Below are 23,450 nucleotides of genomic sequence, written 5' to 3' on the forward strand. Positions count from 1 at the left end.
CCAACGAAGCTGGGATAGATGGTTTCCTATATATCCCTGACATTCTGCGAATGATTGCCCATAGCTGCTTTATAGGTGTCTCAGGGCCCAGGGTTCCACAAAATTTTCTCCAACTATTCCTCTTTGCATTTTTAATTACTCTCCTTGCTACTGCTCTTTCCTTTTTATACTCCATAACATTATCTAACACTGGGTACTTTCTTAATTTTCTGTAAGCTCTATTTCTGTTTCTTACGGCTATATCACAATTTTTATTCCACCACGGAACTAATGCTCGAGCCTTAAGTACATTCCATAGCAGAATAGTCAACTGAGCAACTTTATGAATTATAGAACAGAGGGATTCATTCCAATCGTCTATGGAGCCCTCGCTATTAATCTCTTCCATTATATCCACAGCTTTCTCCTGGTACTCATCCCAATGGGCCAAAGAAAAATTATACCTAGCAGACCTCTCCTCAACTTCTACTATCAAGTTTCTACCAAAATCTACATAATATAGGAGAGTGATCACTTCCTAGTGTGTATCTGTCCATAACATCCCATTCCCCAACCCTAGCTAAGTTTGAGGAAGTGATAGATAAGTCTAAGTGACTACAGGTATTCTTTACAATATTAAATCTTGTAGGCCTTCCGTCATTTAGCAGTACCATGTTGAATCTATCTAGAAACTCCTCTATTATTGCTCCATTACTATCTGTACTTTCACTACCCCATATAGGATTATGGGCATTGAAATCTCCAACCCAGATTCCTGGGGATCTTACCTTATTCATAATTTCATCCAAATCTAATAACATCATATTACCTGGATTATAAAGGTTAATCAAAGTTATTTGACCATGAGAGCGCCAAACCTCCACAGCCACAATTTCAAGGTTAGATTTAAAATCAAGTCTTCTAAACTGGAGTCCTGTTTTTATGAAAGTTGCACACCCTCCACCAGATTTACCTGTTCTGTCAGCTCTCAAACTATTATATCCAGGGATCACAAAATTTAAATGAGGCTTTAACCATGTCTCCTGCATACAGATCAAATCAGGCTTGTCTTTAAAAATTCCAACAAATCTTTTTAATTCTTGACCATTTGCAGATAAACTTCTTGCATTCCATTGTAATATTAAAAACATCGAAATACTAATTATTGGCCTCTTCATTCACATAAAGCTCTTCCGTACTCTCTGATCCCAAAAACTGGGAAGTATTCAGTGATTGTTTGTCTGTCATATACTCAGGTAATTTTTCCGGCGAAATCTGTTTTATATCAAGGAATCCCTCTGCAGCTCCAACAACTACTTTTATCATATCCGACCTCTTGGCTGTAGTCTTAGCCCCGACCAGTACATCAACAACAAACGCCAAAAAAGACTCTTTAGTCATCAACAACATGCCTGAAGGAACCATAGTTGGAGAACTCGGAAAGAACTGACTCCCCATCATTCCAATCTTTTCTTTACTTATCCTTTGCTCTCTATCAACTTTCAGAGTAATACACTCCACTTTCACAACCAATTTTCCCACCATTTTAGCACTGTTATATTGGTCAAAATCTTTGCAACACATTTTCAGCAATCCATTAGACAAAATCTTGGCCTGGAATCCTTTACCTATTTGGTTCTCTAATGCTGCTGCCACTTTCAAAGGATTAAGGGCTCTAAATCTTCCTTCTCCTTCCTTCTGACCTTAGAACTATAAATTCCTCCAATTCACCCATTTTCCTCAATTTGTTGTCCCCCATTACTTCAGTTCTTTCACTTGATGCACCCCTTTTTGGCTACCCTTACTTCTGGAGTATTCCACGGTCTCCCACCCTCCCCCTTCAATCTCAACCACCACCACCCCCCACCCTTTGCAGACATAGGCTACAAACTAACCTTTTCCAAACTACTAGGCTCCTCCACGCCAAAGTCCCCACCCACTCAATCAACAGCCTCAACTGGCTATTCCTCAGCCCAACAACCGCCTTGCTCTGGATCTGCAGAATCTCTCGAGTTTATGAATTCAGGCCATCACTCGGACGGCGCCGAGCACCAAATAATGGCTGCTGTATTACCCAGAAGGCCACGCGTCAGAGTAGGCATTCCACTCACGTTGAAGGATCGCAGTGCGCAGGTGCAGGCGCACGGGTCAGGGCTGCCATCGTGAACCGGGAGTTAGGTGAGGTACTGTTGAGGGTGAGGGACCTGAGGGTCAAGTCAGGGAGGGGGACGCCGAAGGAGAAGGTGGGAGCAGGTCTGTTTCTGCGGGACATGGCCAGGTGCCCGGATCCAGTCGGTAATGATAGGCTGAAGTCCCACGCCCTTAGTTACCTGAGTAACCGCGCGTCCTCTGCGGAGACAGAGCGGGATGGGAGCGAGCAAGAGGCAGAAGAGGGGAGGAGGAGGGTTTGGATGTGGGAAAGGGGCTGAATGTGTTGCTGCGGGTGGAGTTGCCCAGATCAGGGTTGGTGAAGGGACGTCCTTCTCCTTGGCCCTCCATTCCCCCCGCTCCTGCCGTTCACTCTGCTCTTGCCCCTCTCTGCATCAGCTGAGGGTGAGGGAGCTCAGCGGGCCAGATGGGAGCAGAGGGGGACTTTCGCTGGGGATTAGTTGCAGGGAATTAATTGATAGCCAGATAAGTTTTCCTGGCATTTTCCTCGGCTGAGACGGCCGAATTCTCACAATCACAGAATTGGGGGTAAGGCGGGGGCATCGTCCAGGATAAAGGGAATAGACTTAGACATACTTTATTGATCCGGAGGGAAATTGAGTTTCGTTACAGCTGCACCAACCAAGAATAGAGCATAAATATAGAAATACAAAAACCACAAGCAATCAAACAACAATATGCAAACTATGCTAGATGGAAATAAGTCCAGGACCAGCCTATTGGCTCAGGGTGTCTGACCCTCCACGGGAGGAGCTGCAAAGTTCGATGGCCACAGGCAGGAACAACCTCCCCTGACGCCCAGTGTTGTATCTCAGTGGAATATATCCGGAGTCCAACAGCAAAAAGTTCAATATCCGGGCTACAAACATGTTCCTTGATCGTAATATGACAAGGATTGCACCATCCATTGTTAACCAGAACAGCAAGCCCCCAACTCCTTTATGCTTACCGCTCTCAGTGCACTTCCGGTCAGCCCGAACGGTCTGGGAGCCCTCCATGGAAAAGTTTTGGTCGGGTATGTCCATGTGCAGTCCAAGTGGAGAACTCCTTTTCTCTATAAGTCTCTGTTGTCTCGACCCGGTCCTCCTTCCTCGCCTTTTTGATCCCCTCCTGCATCCTCTGTGTGTTTTCCTCCAGATTTCAGCAGGGGTGTCCGCCGCTCTGTTCGCTAAACCGGCCGGCATAAGCGCAATCAGCTGGTCCCTGGAATAAACAATGCGACCATACTGCTGCCACGCTAATGAGGCGTGTCCGAATGTAACTATTTCCAGCGCTAAAAACCCAAATAAAACTCTCTCCACCAGTGTGTTAAATGCAGCTTCAACATGTTACCGTGAAAAAAATACAACAAATAATGTAAGTTAAAAAAGTAAGAAAACTAGTCGGAACGGCTGTAACCAGCTGCATGCACGACAGGCGCATGCGCACCAAATTCTGAACGGAATAGGGAACTGTTCCTGGGCTCAAGAGAAAGGAAGCGGAAATAATGCACAGAATTGTTCCCAGGATCAAACGAGTTGGGGGAGGAGAGGGGGATAAGCCTGGAATTGAGGCATTTGCAGGAATCTAGGGATTATAGGAAAGATATTGAAATGGGTGGAGCATTGGCTGATAGGCAGAAAGCAAAGGGTGGGAATAAAGGGATCCTATTCTGATTGGTTGCCGGTTACTAGTGGTGTTCCGCAGGGGTCGGTGTTGGGGCCGCTTCTTTTTACAATGTATATCGATGATTTGGATTATGGATTAAATGGTTTTGTGGCTAAGTTTGCGGATGACACCAAGATAGGTGGAGGAGCAGGAAATGTTGAAGAAACTGAGAGGTTGCAGAGAGACTTAGTTTAGGAGAATGGGCAAAGAAATGGCAGATGAGATACAACGTTGACAAATGTACGGTTGTACATTTTGGAAGAAGAAATAATCGGGCAGATTATTATTTAAATGGGGAGAAAATTCAACAATTGGAATTGCAAAGGGTCTTGGGGGTCCTCGTGCAGGATACCCTAAAGGTTAACCACCAAGTTGGATCGGCTGTAAGGAAAGCGAATGCTATGTTGGCATTCATTTCAAGAGGAATAGTGTATAAGAGTAAGGAGGTGTTAATGAGGCTCTATGGGGCATTAATGATACCTTATTTGGAATACTGTGTGCAGTTTTGGGCCCCCTATCTTAGAAAGGATGTACTGATGTTGGAGAGAGTTCAGAGAAGATTTAGGAGGATGATTCCTGGAATGCAGGGGCTAACATATGAGGAGCGTTTGTCGGCTCTTGGACTGTACTCATTAGAGTATAGAAGAATGAGAGGGGATCTCAAAGAAACATTTTGAATGTTGAAAGGGTTGGACAGAGTAGATGTGGAAAGGTTGTTTCCCTTGGTGGGTGAGTCCAGGACAAGAGGCCATAGTCTTAGAATTAGAGGGTACCCAGTTAAAACAGAGATGAGGAGAAATTTTTTTAGCCAGAGGGTCGTGGAATTGTGGAATTCGTTGCCACATACAGCTGTGGAGGCCCGATCATTGAGGGTGTTTAAGGAGGAGATTGACAGGTATCTAATTAGTCAGGGTATCAAGGGATATGGGGAAAAAGCCAGAAATTGGAACTAGATGGGTGAATAGTTTAGCTCATGGGGGAGCTGCGGAGCAGACTCGATGGGCCGAATAGCCTACTTCTGCTCCTTTGTCTTGTGATCTTGTGAAATTACAATGGACGTTTACAAAATGGAGAAGATAACAGCATCTGTTAATCATAAATTGGAACAATTTGATTCATACTGGGAAAAATGGGTTAACTACATAACACCTCATAGGCCTGATTTTATTCTCACAAGTCAATGAATATGTTGTTAAAAAAACAAGATCATTCCCTACTTTGTACATAGTTTTCTTCTTTCAATTGTTCTTTCTTTCCTCTCCTTTCTATAAGTGTGTACCTCAGATAAATATTATGTGGAGATTTGTGACAAATATAATTATATGATACATATGTACAGTATCTGAAATACATCTTATGCAAATGTTTGTTTGATGATGAACTTCAATAAAAAATAAATTACAAAAAAAAAAGAAAGTGAGTCCAGTTCAGTGATTGGACAAGTGACATTATCCCCTCTGGTTCAACGTTGAGGGGCAATAACTGTTCCTGAACCTGATGGTCTGGGTCCGCGGGCTCCTGTACTGCCTTCCTGATGGCAACAGTGTGAAAAGACCATGGCCTGGGTGGTGGGGGTCCTTAATGATGGATGCTGCTTTCCTGCAACAGTTCTCCTCATAGATCTGCTCAATGGTTGAAAGGGCTTTGCCCGTGATGGATTGGGCTGTATTCACTACTTTTTGTAAGATTTTCAGTTCAAGGGCATCGGTGTTTACATACCAGGCTGTGATGCAACCAGTCAATATACTCTCCACCACACATCTATAGAAGATTCCACTCGCAAACGAGAAAATCTGCAGATGCTGGAAATCCAAGCAACACACACAAAATACTGGAGGAACTCAGCAGGCCAGGCAGCATCTATAGGGGGAAAAAAAGTACAGTTGACATTTTGGGCCGAAACCTTTCAGCAGAACTGAGGGTTTCAGCCCAAAACATCGACTGTACTTTATTCTATGGAAAAGAAGATCCAGGGGCGAAAGCCATTGATCAAGTGGCCAAAATCCTGCGAGAAGACAATGTAGGAGGAGGTCAATGCTGACCTCTCCAACATCTTAGAGATGCTCGGAGACATCACTGTGAGGGGATCCTGGAGTGCCCCTATTAACTGTTTGGAGAGAGACATTCATCATTGATGGTTTGCTTGGGAAGGAGAGAGAGAGACAGAGTTATTTACCACCGATATGTTGCTTTTGGAAAAGAGAGAGAGAGACGAAGATTAACAGTGGACTGTCACTTTAAGGCATTGGAAGTAACTTTGGATTTCTACTGAGTTTGGAGATAGAGACAGCACCGAGCAGCTCGAAGGTTGCTATGGTGACCAAAGGCTGGTTGTTGATTTCAAGGACAGGTTGCCTGCTTGTGTACTTCTTTGCAGACAAAGGACGGAGGGACTCTTTGAATGACAGGTGATGCTCAGCACAGAGAAATAAATGGGAGGTCAGATGATACAGACCTCAGGACACATGATCTGGACACTGAATGAGCATTGTTGTGCCCGCAGAGAACGTGGGTTTTGGAGGATCAATCAGGCGGATTTATCCAAATTGCTATTCCAGTTGAAGGAGAAGGGGTTGACTGGTGGGGAGTTGTCTTTGTGTCCACCCTTGCCGGGGTGATAGCTCCACCACAGAAGACCGGTCCCCCTGGTTAAAGTCACAGTCGGTGACTTGTAAAGGATTTCGGAGGACGACGAGAAGATCGACAGCATCAGCTCACCTGAAGACTCAACTCCCTCTCCCTCTCTCTCCATCACTACTCAACTAAATACCACGAACTGAACTGAACTGAACTTTACTCAACATCGTAAGACTGTATCTTTTTACCCCTAGACTTAAAGAAGCTTGGTTTTTCATACATATATATTCCACACTTACTTTTATATATAATCATTGCTAACCTATTTGATTTATCTACATTTATATTACTGTATTGCGTAGTTACTAATAAATATTAGTAGTTTGTAGCAATACGAGACTCCAAAATGTTTTCCATCTCTGCTGGTTCTTTATTCCCGTCACGAGGTACGTGACAACCACCATGAAGAAGTTGGAAAGGATGGGGGAATTAATCTGAAGCTATGGAGCGGGACGTTTTGGCGTGCTAGAGAGGAAGAAAACTACATTGACAATCCCCACCAAGTCCAGGAGGCAGAAGGAAATAGATCCATCTAGTCAGAGAGAGGAGGCAGCTGAAGAAACAATGGAGGAAGGCCACAGAGGAGGAGCAGGAAGGCATAAACCTGTTGCAAGCAGACATCTAGAGCAGGCTCACGACACTGAGGAGAGCTGAGAACCTGGTAAGGAAGTGCAGGAAGAAGGAGCGGACAAGTACAAGCTTCTATAAAGATCCCTTCAAGTTTGTGAAGGGTCTCTTCACAGGGGAGAAGAGTGGAAGTCTCTCAGTGTCAAAGGCAGAACTGGAGAAACACCTGGAAAAGTTATACACAGACAACCGACGCCAGGAAGAGATCAGCCTCCCACCTGACATGCCACCAATCCATCCACCGGAACACCAACTAGATATCAACCCACCTAGATGGAGTGAGGTGGAGAAAATTGTGCATAGAGCAAGGGCCGCAGCAGCTTCAGGTCCCAATGGAGTGCCATACGGGCTCTACAAGTATGCACCAGGTGTCCTGCAGTTCCTCTGGAGGCTCATGAAGGTGGTATGGCGTAAGCAAGAGATACCAACATCCTGGCAGAGAGCCGGAGGAATCCTGATCCTAAAGGAAAAAGGTTCATCAGAAATCAGCCAATTTTGCCAGATTAGTCTCCTAAACGTTAAGGGCAAAATCTTCTTTAGTGCGGTGGCTCATAGGCTGTCAAGATATCTGCAAAGAAACCACCTGATTGATACATCAATCCAGAAGGCAGGAATCTCGGGCTACTCTGGCTATCTGGAACACGTTTGCACCATCTGGCATCAGATCCGGGTCGCCAAGAAGGAGGGAACAGATCTTCACGTGGTGTTCCTGGACCTCGCCAACGCCTTCGGCTTAGTCCCTCGTAACCTCCTCTGGACTGCTTTCGACTTCTTCAGGGTCCCAGTGGCCCTCACAAGCCTCATTAAGGCCTACTTCCAGGACGTGCAGCAATGTTTGACAACAGCAGATTACACCACAGTGTGGCAACATCTGGAAGTGGGAATCATGGCCGGTTGTACCATCTCCCCGCTAGCCTTCACCATGGCCATGGAGGTGATCATTAGAGCATCTCGATGGGGGGTTGGAGGACAGCGCATAAGACCTGGCCTGAGGCTGCCGCCTATCAGAGCATACATGGACAATATCACAACACTCACCACGACCAAGGCTTGTACTGTACGCCTGTTGAGAAAGCTTCAAGAGAACATCGAGCAGGTTCAGCTGAAGATCAAGCAGAGCAAGTCCAGAAGCATCTCTATCGTCAAGAGGAAGCTGGTAGACCAACGCCTCTACATGGGCGATGAGACGATTCCAACAGTCTTCGAGAAGCCTGTGAAGAGCCTAGGTCGGTGGTATAACGCATCCCTCAAAGACACAGAGCAGGTAGATCAGCTCAGGAAGGATGCCGTCAGTGGCCTCGAGCATCGACAGAACCACACTCCCTGGCAAGTTGAAACTCTGGTGTATGCAATTTGGGCTCCTTCCACACCTCGTGGCCAGTAACCCTGTATGAAGTTCCAATCTCGAAGGTGGAAGAGTTGGAGAGACTGATCAGCTCATACGTAAGGAAGTGGCTTGGTCTTCCCAGGTGCCTCAGCAGCATAGGGCTCTACGGCAAAGGAGTCCTAGAGCTACCCATTTCCAGTCTTTCAGAGGACTACAAGTGTGCCAGAGTAAGACTGGAGATGATGTTAACAGAGGCGAGTGATCCATTTGTAGTACAAACTGCCCACATCCTGGATACTGGGAGGAAATGGACTCCATCAGAAGCAACCGACCAAGCAAAGGTGGCACTCAAACACAGGGACATCGTGGACCGAGTGCACCAAGGGAGGAGCAGTCTTGGCCTTGGGGACAGTACACCAGCCTGGAACAAGGCTGCTCTGTCTCAGAGACGCGGGCTCGTGACGCAGCAGATTTGTTGGCTGGAGGAGGCGGCAAGGTGCACAAAGGCCGTCGCTCAGGCAAGGCAGGGGCAATGGATGAGATGGGAGGGAGTGAAGAAAAGAAAGATCTGGAAAGAGCTGTGGGAGATGGGGACATTCAGAGCGAGCTTCACCATCAGGACTGCCTACGATGTCTTGCCATCTCCCATGAATCTCAGCCAGTGGTATGGAGAGGACCCCACATGCTCCCTCTGCCCAACTTCAGCAACACTAAAACACATTCTGGTGGGCTGTAAGACCAGCCTTACTCAAGGCCAATGCACCTGGCAGCACAACCAGGTGCTATGGTGTCTTGCAGCAGTGCTGGAAAGTCGGCGGATGAGCGTCAACGCTCTCCCCCTTCATCCCGCTGGCCGTTAACAACATTTGTCCGGGAAGGTAAGGGTCAAGCCAGACTCGATACATAGAGACCAGACACCGGTCAGCTAGGCAGGGCACATGTTTGGAAGATGGTGGCAGACTTAGGCCACAGGCTCTGCTTCCCAACTAAAATCATGGAAACCAACCTCAGACCAGACCTTATGCTGAGGTCGGCCTCACTCCATCTCGTTTACATCACTGAGCTTACAGTGCCCTGGGAGGATGCGGTGGAGGAGGCCTACGAGCGCAAGAAGCTGAGGTACACTGAGCGTGCAGCCGATGCGCAACAACATGGCTGGAAAGCAAGGGTCGGACCAGTCGAAGTAGGCCGCAGAGGATTTGTAGCCACATCAACATCAAGACTACTCCGGGAGTTGGGAGTGTGAGGGAAGACACACCGACAAGCAGTCAAAGACCTCTCCAGAGCTGCTGAAAAGGGTAGTCAGTGGCTCTGGATGAAGAGAAAGGATTCCATCTGGGCCCCCTAGTGAGTGAAAGGCATCTGGGGGGTGAGCCCGGGACGCTGGGATTCACTGCTGAACCCTCCGGAGGTGTCGTGGGCCTATCAGCGAAACACTGAGGAAAGAGGATGCCCACTTGATAACCCAGAAGATGCCACCACTCACTTGGCCACCCCACAGAGTCCAGGCAGCACGTCTCAGGAGTGCAAATAAGGGATATTAACATCTAGTCCTACATAACACACCTTGCCTGGCCTGCTGAGTTCCTCCAGCATTTTCTGTGTTGCTTGGATTTCCAGCATCTGCAGACTTTCTCTTGTTTGTGATCTATAGAAGTTTGTCAGTTTTCGATGTCGTACCAAATCTTTGCAAACTTCTAAGGAAGTAGAATCCCTGCCATGCTTGCTTCGTAATTGCACTTGTAATTGCCCGGGACAGATCCTCTCACATGATAACACCAAGAAATTTAGTTTCTGACCCCCTCCACCTCTGATCCCCTGGTGAGGTCTGACTCATGGACCTGTGGTTTCCTCCTACCTAAGTCAATAGTCAGTTCCCTGGTCTTGTTGACATTGAGTAGTTGTTCAATGGCACCATTCAGCCAGATTTTCAATCTTTCTCCTATATGCTGATTTGTCACCACCTTTGATTCAGCCAGTGATAGTGGTGATGTCAGCAAACTTAAATACAGCATTGGAGTTGTGCTCAGCCTCACAGTCATAAGTATAAAGCGAGTAGAGCAGGGGGCTAAGCACACAGCCTTGTGGTACACCTGTGCTGATGGTAATTGTGGAGGTGTTGCTGCCAAACCAAACTTACTGGAGTCTGCAAGTGAGGAAATCAAGGATCCAATTACATAAGGAGGTATTGATGCCAAGGCCTTGAAGCCTATTGATTAGTTTTGAGGGTACGATAATATTGAAAGCCAAGCTGTAGTCGATAAAGAGCATCCTGATGTATGCATCTTTACTGTCCAGATGATCCAGGATGAGTGAACTACTACTACGTCAACTCAGGCCTAGGGGGCCGGCATCGGGCATGATGTCGGACTCTCCACTTCTCCCTCTCCCTCATCAGTGTGTTCAGTTCACCTGCATTAGCCACGCCGCTGTCTTCTAGGAGCGTGTTGACCATGGTCTTGGGAGGGCGCCCAGGGTTCATCCTCCCGTGCTTGGGCTCCCACATGATGACTAGGCTGGCAGGTAGCTCGGGGTAACGTAGACAGTGCCCCGCTAGTTGCAGTCTTCTCGCCTTGATTTTAGTGGTGAGCATCGGTAGGTTGTTATAGAGCTCGGCGTTCATCATGTGCTGTTGCCAACTCACGTCAAGAGCCGTCCGGAGCATTCCTGTATAGCAACCATCTAGAGATTTTGGCATCGTCTTAGTAAGTGTCCATGTCTCGCATCCGTATGTGAGAATGGACTCTGTGACTGCTATGAAAATCCTAGCAGGATGAAGTGAAGAGCCTTTGAAATGGGATTTGCTGTGGACCTGTTGTGCCTGTGTGCAAATTGCAGCAGATCCATGTCACTTCTCAGGCAGGAGCTGATGTGTTTCATCATCAACCTCACGAAGCACTTCATCACAGAGGAAGCAGAATAAACGGTGTAAAGACAGTAAGGTAGAAGGGCTGAAATGTGTGCACCTCAATGCAAGAAGCATCAGGAACAAAGGTGATGAACTGAGAGCTTGGGTACATACATGGAATTATGATGTAGTGGCCATTACAGAGACTTGGCTGGCACCAGGGCAGGAATGGATTCTCAATATTCTTGGATTTCAGTGCTTTAAAAGGGCTAGAGAGGGCGGAAAAAGGGGAGGAGGGGTGGCATTACTGGTCAGGGATACTATTACAGCTACAGAAAGGGTGGGTAATGTAGCAGGAGCCTCTTTTCAGTCAATATGGATGGAAGTCAGGAACAGGAAGGGAGCAGTTACTCTATTCTATAGGCCCCCTGGTAGCAGCAGAGATACAGAGGAGCAGATTGGGAGGCAGATTTTGGAAAAGTGCAAAAATAACAGAGTTGTTATCATGGGTGACTTTAACTTCCCTAATATTGATTGGCACCTGATTAGTTCCAAGGGTTCAGATGGGGCAGAGTTTGTTAAGTGTGTCCAGGACAGATTCCTGTTACAGTATGTGGACAGGCCGACCAGGGGGAACGCCATACTAGATCTAGTACCAGGTAATGAACCAGGTCAGGTCACAGATCTCTCAGTGGGTGAGCATCTGGGGGACAGTGACCACCGCTCCCTGGCCTTTATAATTATCATGGAAAAGGATAGAATCAAAGATGACAGGAAAATTTTTAATTGGGGAAAGGCAAATTATGAGGCTATAAGGCTAGAACTTGCGGGTGTGAATTGGGATGATGTTTTTGCAGGGAGGAAGATAAAGAATGGTAGGGTGAAGGAACCATGGGTGACAAGGGAGGTGGAAAATCTAGTCAGGAGGAAGAAAGCAGCATACATGAGGTTTAGGAAGCAAGGATCAGATGGGTCTATTGAGGAATATAGGGAAGCAAGAAAGGATCTTAAGAAGGGGCTGAGAAGAACAAGAAGGGGCATGAGAAGGCCTTGGCGAGTAGGGTAAAGGAAAACCCCAAGGCATTCTTCAATTATGTGAAGAAAAAAAGGATGACAGGAGTGAAGGTAGGACCGATTAGAGTTAAAGGTGGGAAGATGTGCCTGGAGGCTGTGGAAGTGAGCGAGGTCCTCAATGAATACTTCTCTTCGGTATTCACCAGTGAGAGGGAACTTGATGATGGTGAGGACAATATGAGTGAGGTTGATGTTCTGGAGCATGTTGATATTAAGGGAGAGGAGGTGTTGGAGTTGTTAAAATACATTAGGACAGGTAAGTCCCCGGGGCCTGACAGAATATTCCCCAGGATGCTCCACAAGGTGAGAGAAGAGATTGCTAAGCCTCTGGCTAGGATCTTTATGTCCTCGTTGTCCACGGGAATGGTACCGGAGGATTGGAGGGAGGCAAATGTTGTTCCCTTGTTCAAAAAAGGTAGTAAGGATAGTCCGGGCAATTATAGACCACTGAGCCTTACATCTGTGGTGGGAAAGCTGTTGGAAAAGATTCTTAGAGATAGGATCTATAGGCATTTAGAGAATCATGGTCTGATCAGGGACAGTCAGCATGGCTTTGTGAAGGGCAGATCATGTCTAACAAGCCTGATAGAGTTCTTTGAGGAGGTGACCAGGCATATAGATGAGGGTAGTGCAGTGGATGTGATCTATATGGATTTTAGTAAGGCATCTGACAAGGTTCCACACGGTAGGCTTATTCAGAAAGTTAGAAGGCATGGGATCCAGGGAAGTTTGGCCAGGTGGATTCAGAACTGGCTTGCCTACAGAAGGCAGAGGGTGGTGGTGGAGGGAGTACATTCAGATTGGAGGATTGTGACTAGTGGTGTCCCACAAGGATCTGTTCTGGGACCTCTACTTTTTGTGATTTTTATTAACGACCTGGATGTGGAGGTAGAAGGGTGGGTTGGCAAGTTTGCAGATGACACAAAGGTTGGTGGTGTTGTAGATAGTGTAGAGGATTGTCAAAGATTGCACAGAGACATTGATAGGATGCAGAAGTGGGCTGAGAAGTGGCAGATGGAGTTCAACCCGGAGAAGTGTGAGGTGGTACACTTTGGAAGGACAAACTCCAAGGCAGAGTACAAAGTAAATGGCAGGATACTTGGTAGTGTGGAGGAGCAAAGGGATCTCGGGGTACATGTCCACAGATCCCTGAAAGTTGCCTCACAGGTGGATAGGGTAGTTAAGAAAACTTATGGGGTGTTAGCTTTCATAAGTCGAGGGATAGAGTTTAAGAGTAGCGATGTAATGATGTAGCTCTATAAAACTCTGGTTAGGCCACACTTGGAGTATTGTGTCCAGTTCTGGTCACCTCACTATAGGAAGGATGTGGAAGCATTGGAAAGGGTACAGAGGAGATTTACCAGGATGCTGCCTGGTTTAGAGAGTATGCATTATGATCAGAGATTAAGGGAGCTAGGGCTTTACTCTTTGGAGAGGAGGATGATGAGAGGAGACAAAATAGAGGTGTACAAGATAATAAGAGGAATAGATAGAGTGGATAGCCAGCGCCTCTTCCCCAGGGCACCACTGCTCAATACAAGAGGACATGGCTTTAAAGTAAGGGGTGGGAAGTTCAAGGGGGATATTAGAGGAAGGTTTTTTACTCAGAGAGTGGTTGGTGCGTAGAATGCACTGCCTGAGTCTAGTGGTGGAGGCAGATACACTAGTGAAGTTTAAGAGACTGCTAGACAGGTATATGGAGGAATTTAAGGTGGGGGCTTATATGGGAGACAGGGTTTGAGGGTCGGCACAACATTGTGGGCCAAAGGGCCTGTACTGTGCTGTACTATTCTATGTTCTATGTTCTATGTTCTATGTAAGTGCTACTGGATGATGGTCATGGAGGCAGGTTTCCACATTCTTCTTGGGCATCAATATAGTTGAAGCCTGCTTGAATCAGGTGGGGACTTCAGACTGCCAAACCGAGAGGTTAAAGCACAGGTCCAGCCTGTTGGATTAGCATAAGTCTTTAGTACTTGGCCAGGTACCCTATCTGGACTGGTGGGTACACACGGTCATCGGTGGCTGTGGGAGTTTGTGAAGGTTCCTCTTTGGTGGTCAAAGTGAGCATAGAAGGCATTGTGCTCATCTAGGTGTGAAGCCCTGTTGTCGTCTGTCATTTGGTTTCACTTTGTAAAAGGTATAGCATGCCAGCCCTGTCACAGCTGTCGAGCATCCTTCTGTAATTCAGATCTGCACTTTGCACATGAGAGCTTTCCGGACATCATACCTGAACCTCTTGTATCTTATACTTAGTCGCCGGATCTGAATGCTACTGATTTGGCCCTCAGCAGATGGTTCATCCAGGGATATTGGTCGGGGAAGACTCTGAATGATTTTGTGAGGATACTCTTGTCAATGACTGTAGTTATGCAGATCCTCTGAGTCCTTGAACACAGTCCAGTCCACTGTCTTGAACCATTCCTATTGCCACTCCTCTGGCCTCCTGCAACCACCTCTTTGTTGTCCTAATCTGTGGAAGCTTGCCCTTTAGCCTCTGGTAGGAGAATAACAGCTGAGTGATCAGGTGTAGGTAGGAGAATGACAGCTAAGTGATCAGATTTCCAGAATTGCGGTCTGGGCGTGGAACAGTAGGTATTTCTTATCATAAGTATAGCAGTGGTCGACTGTAGGTTATATGCTGATGATAATTGGGCAGAGATTTCTTCAAACAAGCCTGATTGAAGTCCCTGACTATGCTTTGAAATGTGTTAGGGTGGGCTGTTTCTTGTTTGGTGATGGCAGCATTCAATATCTCAAGTACCTTATTGACATTGGCTTTTGGCAGTATGCATACTGCAGTCAGGATCATGCAGGAGAACTCTTAGTGAGAAAAACGGTCAGCACCTAATCATTAGCTGTTCCAGGTTGGGGGAACAAGAGTGTGACAAAACCACCACATCCGATTACCACGAAACACAGACCCCTATCTTTTGCCTTCTCAGAATCAGCAGTCTGGCCCATCCTGTGTTTCGAAAAGCCTTTAGGTCTTAACAATGTGTCCAGCATGTCCAAAGTGAGCCATATCTCCATGAAACACAGAACACAGCAATTCCTCATTTCCCTCCGATACAGCAATCTTGCTCTTAGATCCTCAGTCTTGGAGAAAGTTCTCCAGCAACTGTACATTTGCTAGCAAGATGTTGGGTAGAGGAACTTTATTGCTTGGAGTTTCAGTCTGGCTTGGAGTCTTCCCCTCATCCCTCTCTTTCAGTCATGGTGATGTACCTTCGGCTGCTAAAGGTTGCTGTACCTACATGCTTGAGAGTTAAGTCCACCGAGTCCTTCAGAGGATCTTTTAATCGCTAGTGCATTAAGATGGTTCAAAGAGAAATTGCAGGCTGCAGATTGCAGTAAGAGTAATTCAGAAGAGGTATATTTAGAAGCTTTGTAAGCAGTCCGTGCTCACCGTGGTTCATCTTGGTAGAAGGTTTTGAGGGATATGGGCCGAACGCTGTCAAATAGAATTGGGTTAGATTGAAATCTTGCTCAACGTGGACCAATTGGGCTGAAGGGCCTGTTTTCACGTTGCATAACTATGACCCTGTTATCGTGGATGACCATCCTAAAGTATTTTACAAAATTTTATTCAGATCAAAGTGGACATCTACGGAATTATTAAGCATGAGATCCAAACATTTCCATTAGTGAAAGGGGAAATGCTGAAACCACAGCGAGAGGGATGTAGTAAAGCTGGAGGATGTTGCTCCTCAGGTGGAAAGAGATGAGGCCATGAAGTTATGTTTTTCCGACAAAGAATTTCAGATTTAATTTCATGGTACTTCTCACGGAGAGCAAAGACTGGGATGACAAGAGCAAGACTTGATGCAAGGTGTGCCACAGGCAGCTCTGTTATGGAGATTATGCTGGAAGCTGTGAAGCTAGACGGAGCATGTGATGGGATTAAATTAATGTAACAAAGTGATAGATGAAAATTTCGGTATTGAATGCACTGAGATGGACAAAAGGCACAGAACAGCATCAGCATGTCACAGAGTCATACGGAATGTGATCCGTAGCATTATGCAAATAATGGCTGTGGATAATGCCGTGACTATTCTTCAGATGTAGTTCAGTGACTTTGGGGCATACTGAGTTTGTGCACTATCGGTTGCCAGGTCTTGAGGGACTGAGTTATAGGGAGAGGTTGGATAGGCTGGTCTTTCCTCCTTTGGGGGAGTCTGAGAGGTAATCTCATAGAGGTGTATAAAAGAGCCAGGTGGCATGGTAGTGTAGCAGGTAGCTCAATGGTTTACAGTACCAGCAATAACTGATCGGGGTTCAATTCCTGCAGCTGTCTGTAAGGAGTTTGTACCTTCTCCCCGTGACTGCGTGGGCTTCCTTTCATTCCAGATTCCAACCACATCCTCTGTTTAAAAGCAAGACTTTGCTCCTTTCACTCTTAGTTCTTTAGTTCTTTTCCCTTTGTTTTAACCTGTGACCTCTATTGTCCCTTCCAAAAAAGGCATCAGCTTCCCTTTATCCACTCTGCAGACACACATTGTTTTGCATACTTCCGTCAAATTTCTTTTTCAGAGGAAGTAGTCCCACTTCACATCCTTCCTGTTCTGCGGCAACCTGTCAACTTTTGATTCCGATTGGCTTGGGTCAGATCCGCTCTCACCCTTTAGCTTTTCTCTGGTTAATTATTTGTATTTAGTGTGGCTCCTTCTCTTTTGTAGCTGACTTAAAACTAGTGATCACTGTGTCCTTAGTGTTTACCTTCTAAAACTTGGTGCCCTTGACCTACCTCATTCCCCAGTATCTGATCAAGCAAAACCTGTTTTCTTATTTGACCAGTAATAGATTTCTAGAAAATTATCCAGGACAGATTTTCCATATTTCCTTAGAGCAGAAAAGGAGGCTATTCAGCCCCTCAAGTCTATGCTAGCTCACAGCAGTCTCATTCCCTCACTAATTTCCCCTGTGGCCTTTTCTCCCTACATTCCTATCAATTGCCTTCAGATCCTCCAGTTTCTTGCCTCCAGCCAAACACATTTTCTTTGAATTTTTTTTATTTTTGTCTGTGTCTTCCATCTCCTATAAAAATAAAATAGGAGAAGTATAACATAGCAAAGATGAGCAGGAAGCCAGAGGATTGGGAAACTTTTAAAAAGCAACAGAGGACAACTAAAAAGGCAATACGGGGAGAAAAGATGAGATACGAAGGCAAGCTAGCCAAGAATATAAAGGAGGATAGTAAAAGCTTCTTTAGGTTGTGAAGAGGAAAAAATTAGTTAAGACCAAAATTGGGCCCTTGAAGACAGAAACGGGTGAATTTATTATAGGGAACAAGGAAATGGTAGACGAGTTGAGCAGGCACTTTGGATCTGTCTTCACTAGGGAAGACACAAACAATCTCCCAGATGTAGTAGTGGCCGGAGGACCTAGGATAACGGAGGAACTGAAGGAGATTCACATTAGGCAGCAAATGGTGTTAGATAGACTGATGGGACTGAAGGCTGATCAATCCCCAGGGCCTGATGGTCTGCACCCCAGGGTACTTAAGGAGGTGGCTCTACAAATCGTGGACACATTGGTTATTATTTTCCAATGTTCTATAGATTCAGGATCAGTTCCTGAGGACTGGTAGCTAATGTTATCCCACTTTTTAAGAAAGGAGGGAGAGAGAAAACAGGGAATTATATACCAGTTAGCCTGACATCAGTGGTGGGGAAGATTCTGGAGTCAATTATAAAGGATGAAATATCGGCACATTTGGATAGCAGTAACAGGATTGGTCCGAGTCAGCATGGATTTAGATTAGATTAGATTATGAGGACACGCAGTCCTCTTTTATTGACATTTATTAATGCATGCATTAAGAAATGATACAATATTCCTCCGGTGTGATATCACAAAAATACAGGACAGACCAAGACTGAAAAACTAACAAAAACCACATAATTATAACATATAGTTACAACAGTGCAACAATAACCATATAACAATTACAGCACGAAAACAGGTCATCTTGGCCCTTTTAGTCTGTGCCGAACTCTTACTCTCACCTAGTACCATAACTTGATGAAGAACAGGCCGTGAGCACAGTAAAAAAGTTCAAAGTCTCTTGGAAGTCCCACATCACACGCAGACGGGAGAAAGAAGAAAACTCTCCCTGCCATGCCCGACCACAGTCCGACTCTGAGTCGTCCGAAAACTTCGAGCTCCGATCAGCCCTCCGACACCGAGTACCGAGCACCATCTCTGCTGAACGCTTCGACCCCAGCCTCGGTCGCCAGCAGCAGGCAAAGCCGGGGATTTTGAGGTCTACCCTCCAGAGATTCTCGATCACACAGTAGCAGCGGCAGCGAACCGGGCATTTCAGAAATTTCTCCAGATGTTCCTCTGTGCTTCTCACGTCTGTCTCCATCAAATCAGAATTGTGCACGGCATCCAACTTACAAATACGATATCACTTCACCAGAGAGCTGCGCGCGCTGCGTCATGCCACCATCTTCTCCTCCCGCTCCCAAATCTAGTACATTGTGCCACTGGACCTTTATATAGGGAACCAGTACCACCTCCTGCACCCCACTGTTGTTCTCTACCTTTCAAAGTGGTGGTCAAAAGGTCAGACATTGGCTAGTGCCAATGGTCCCAGATAATCGGGAAGCAGCACCTTGTGTGGACTCTGTGGTAATGGTAATTTGGGATGCATAGGTTTATGCTCATCTAATTTGTCTTCAGATTCTGGTACTGTTTACTTCAGTTGTTTGTTTTCCCCCTTTTAAAGCAGACACCATTATCTTTGCTCGTCGAGCACCTCCGCTCCGTCCGCCACAACAGACAGGACCTCCTGGTTTTTCACCTGGAATCTACCAGCCTTCTCCTTCCCACCCTCCCCCCACCTTCTCTATAGGGTCTCTGCCCCTTCCCTCTACAGTCCTGACGAAGGGTTCTGGCCCAAAACGTTGACTGATCAATTCCAAGGACGCTGCCCGATCTGCTGAGTTCCTCCAGCGTGTTGTGAGTGTTGCTTTGACCCCAGCATTTGCAGAGTATTTTGTGTTTATTATCTGTGCCTATCCTTTTTGTATCTTTTCCGTCTCTAGCTTTTATTCATTCTCTCTTTACTTACGGGATTCATCTAACTGTTTCTATGTACAGGTTTCTCCCGCCATCTGAAGGTAGAGCATTCCGATGAAACGGTTTGTAAGCTGGAATGTCATAAAGCGAAGAAGCAATTACCATTTATTTATATGGGGAAAATTTGTGAGCGTTCGCAGACCCAAAAATAACCTACCAACACATAAAACCTAAGATAACAGTAATATAGTAAAAGCACGAGTGATATGATAAATACACAGCCTATATAAAGTAGAAATACCGCACTGTTCTCCGTAGTGAAAATCTTACGCAAGCGCTCTCGGCAGAAACACTCTCTCCAGTAACCTTTAAGCTATGAAGCTGCGAAATCATACCAAATAACACATAAAAATACACAGCCTATATAAAGTAGAAATAATGTATGTACAGTGTAGTATCGCTTACCGGAATTGGGAAGACAGCGCCGAGCACACTGATGATGGTGTGTTATGCTGGGGCTGGGGTGGTGCAGTGGCCCTCAACCGCCGGGCAGCGAACCGATACCGATCCGCGGAGAATGCAGCAGTCCGGCTGTGGCCGGGACGCACCCAACACATCTTTAAGAAAAAAGCCGAAATAAACAAGCTAATTAATTAGGTGCCGCCTGGCACGTAAATGTCGGCCTAGATCAGAGGCGATTGCTGATTCCCTGCCTCGATGTCGAAGGTTTTGAGGAAGTAGAAGGACTTAGACAGATTAGAAGAATGGGCAAAGAAGTGGCAGATGGAATAGAGTGTTGGAAAGTGTATCATCATGCACTTTGTTAGAAGAAATAAAAGGGTTGACAATTTTCTAAATGGGGAGAAAATTCAAAAATCTGAGGTGCAAAGGGACTTGGGAGTCCTTGTGCAGGATTCCCTAAAGGTTAATTTGCAGAATAAGCCTGTGGCAAGGAAGGCAAATGCATTCATTTGGAGAGGACTAGATATAAAAGCAAGGATGTAATGTTGAGGCTTTATAGCCACCGGTGAGGCCTCACTTGGAGTATTGTCAGCAGCTTTGGGCCCTGTATCAGGATGTGCTGACATTGGAGAGGGTTCAAAGGAGGTTCATGAAAATGATTCCAGGATTGAATGGCTTGTCACATGAAGAACGTTTGATGGCTCTGGGCCTATACTCGATGAAATTCAGAAGAATGAAGGGTGACCTCACTGAAATCTATCCAATGTTGAAAGGCCCTGATAGAGGTGATGTGGAGAGGTTGTTTCCTATGGTGGGGCAGTCTAAGACCAGAGGACACGGCCTCAGAATAGAGGCGTATCCTTTTAGAACAGAGATGCGGAGGCATTTCTTTAGCCAAAGAGCGGTGAATCTGTGGAGTTTGTTGCCACAGGGGACTGTTGTTGGGTATATTTAAGGCAGAGGTTGATAGATTCTTGATTAGTCAGGGCATAAGGGATCCGGGCAGAAGGCAGGAAACTGGGGCTGAGAGGGAAATGGATCAGCCATGATGAAATTTTGGAGCAGATTCGATGGGCCAAATGGCCTAATTCTGCACCTGTATCTTATGGAAAACCATGTAACGAGAGAGGATAAATCTGGTGGGAGAGAGGGTAAACCAGTCATCCTCTATTTTCAACAAAACACCAATTTGAATTTTTTTTGGTGTTTCCTTTAAGTAATTTTTAAATTGTGATGGGGATCACCTCATCTGGTTACTTGGTTGGTTTGTATTTGCTGACATTGTTCAACACTGCACAATACAGGTGATATCGTGCACCAGTGAGGAGCAGTCTGGGTGGCCAGAGCTCGCCCTCACTTTCAGAGCTTGTTGGCACATTTGTGCCATAAATGATCAGAGAATCGATTGAAATATGTGTGTGAGAGTGTGGAAGGGTTCAGTAACTGAAAAAGCTGCTGGTTGCTGCAGGAGTTTGCTGATCTGCTGTCAGTCCTGCTTTTGTCTTGTTCTTTCAAGTCCTTTAGTCAATTGCTTCTGCCTGAGGGGTGTGGCCTATCAGCATTTATGAAGTAGTTTAGATGCAGCTGAATACCACCTGCCTGATATTACTGTGTCCTGCTCCATTCACACTCTGCCCTGGTGTCCAGCTCACTCAGAGCCCAGCTTTATCAGCATGTTGATGGGTAAGTTTACACTGTGCAATGCCGTTGTTTCACTGTACTCATTGCTTGATGCCCTTCCAATGCTACTCAGAAGACAGACAGAGCTTTTCTTCTATCAGTTTAAAATTGGAAAGAAATATTTTACTGTCAGCCTGTTTATTGGAAATGTTTTAGTGATCCAAGCGTGGAAATTCCAAATTGGCTTCAGCGATAATCTTTTTATCAGTGGCAAACCTGTCTCAGGCCACTGTGCTTTGGTGAGGAGTAGAATGGCAGTAAATAGAGAGGAGGCTGGCTCAGTACCAGCCTTAAACTGGATAAAGGCTTGAAAAATAGAAACCATGGACTATAGTATATGAGCAGGGGACTAGTCTTTGAAAGTGAGTCCCCTCCTTCTGTGCTTTCAATTTTATGATTTCATGAGCAAGTTGTCATCAGTCTTCAAGGTCAGGAAATTAATACTTTAACAAAACAATACAATTTGTCAAGGAAATATACTTCCATATCATCACAAGATCAATTAACTGAAGAAATTTGGAGTCAAGAGTCAAGGTCATTGTGTTTGTTTAAGAGTACTATCCCCAAGTGGAGTGATCCATTGGTCTATAAGTATCTACGTTGCTATTTACTGAACTGGTTGCCATGTTTCCAATCATTTGTTGTTTCTGGTGACAGTGAATATATTTCTTTATCAACTGTTTGTGTCAGTAGATTTGTGTCTATTTTCTAGTTTACTTGCTTATTGACTGTTAACATGGTCCTTTATTTGAGTGATTTACACTCAATATGCTGTCAGATATACTGTCTGCTTGCTTGCTAGATGGTGCATTTACATGTACGCCCTGCTGTGTACTTGCGTTTCTGTCCATTTTCTGTGAATGAAATTGTGCACCTTTTTATCTGGTTATGCATTTGCTTGAGTGTTCTGTGTATTTATCTGTTAGTATGCACAGCACGTACATCGACTGCTGTGTAAAATACAGAAGGGGAAACATATTCCTCGGCTGTGTGTGTGTATGATCACACTGTAAGCAATGTATGAGTGTGAATAACATGTGTGAGTATGTGCGTGTAAAACAATGTGTCCGTGAGGTAATCTTGTGATACTGTGTGTATCAGTCAGAGTGAGCATGTGCGCACGAGGGAGGGAGATAGAAAGAGAGGGGGAGGGGGGAAACGAGGGAGACAGAGTCTGTGTGCATTGCGTATGTCAGCACATTCCTGCCAGCCCCAACCTCCTTCATAGGAAATGCCTTCAACATTTGGAAGTATCTCGACATACTTAGGGCAACAGACACGGCAGCGTAGTGGTTAGCGTAACATTATTACAGCACTACCAGGCTGGGTTTGATTACTGCCACTGTCTGTAGCGAGTTTTTACGTTCTCCCCGTGTCCGGTTTCTTCCCACGTTCCAAAGACGTACAGGTTAATTGGTCACATGGGTGTAATTGGGCCACACGGGGCCTTTGGGCCAGGAGGGCCTGTTACCGTGCTATCTCTCTCAATAAAATAAAGTAAATAGTTCCTGAGTATACTTAATGGCTTGGCCTTCACATAGATTCTGTGAATACAGAGCACAGGAACAGGCCCATGATGTTGTAGCAAACTAATTAAGCTAACAACACCCAGATCATAAGACCACAAGACATAGGAGCAGAATTAGTCCACACGGCCTATCGAGTCTGCTCCGCTATTCCATCATGGCTGATTTATTATCCCTCTCAACCCCATTCTCCTCCCTTCTCCACGTAGCCTTTGATGCCTTAAATACGCCCAGTGACTTGGCCTCCACAGCCGTCCGTGCCAGTGAATTCCACAGATTCACCACCCTATGGCGAATGAAATTTTCCCTCATCCCTGTCCTAGGTGGATTCTGAGGCTGTGCACTGTGGTCCTAGACTTGCCCATTACAGGAAACAACCTCTCCAGATCCACTCAATCCAGGCCTTTTGATTTTCGAGAGGTTTCAGTGAGATTCTCCCTCATTC

The sequence above is a fragment of the Mobula hypostoma genome, chromosome X2 (genome assembly GCF_963921235.1).
Source record: "Mobula hypostoma chromosome X2, sMobHyp1.1, whole genome shotgun sequence".
NCBI classification, from domain to species: Eukaryota; Metazoa; Chordata; class Chondrichthyes; order Myliobatiformes; family Myliobatidae; genus Mobula; species Mobula hypostoma.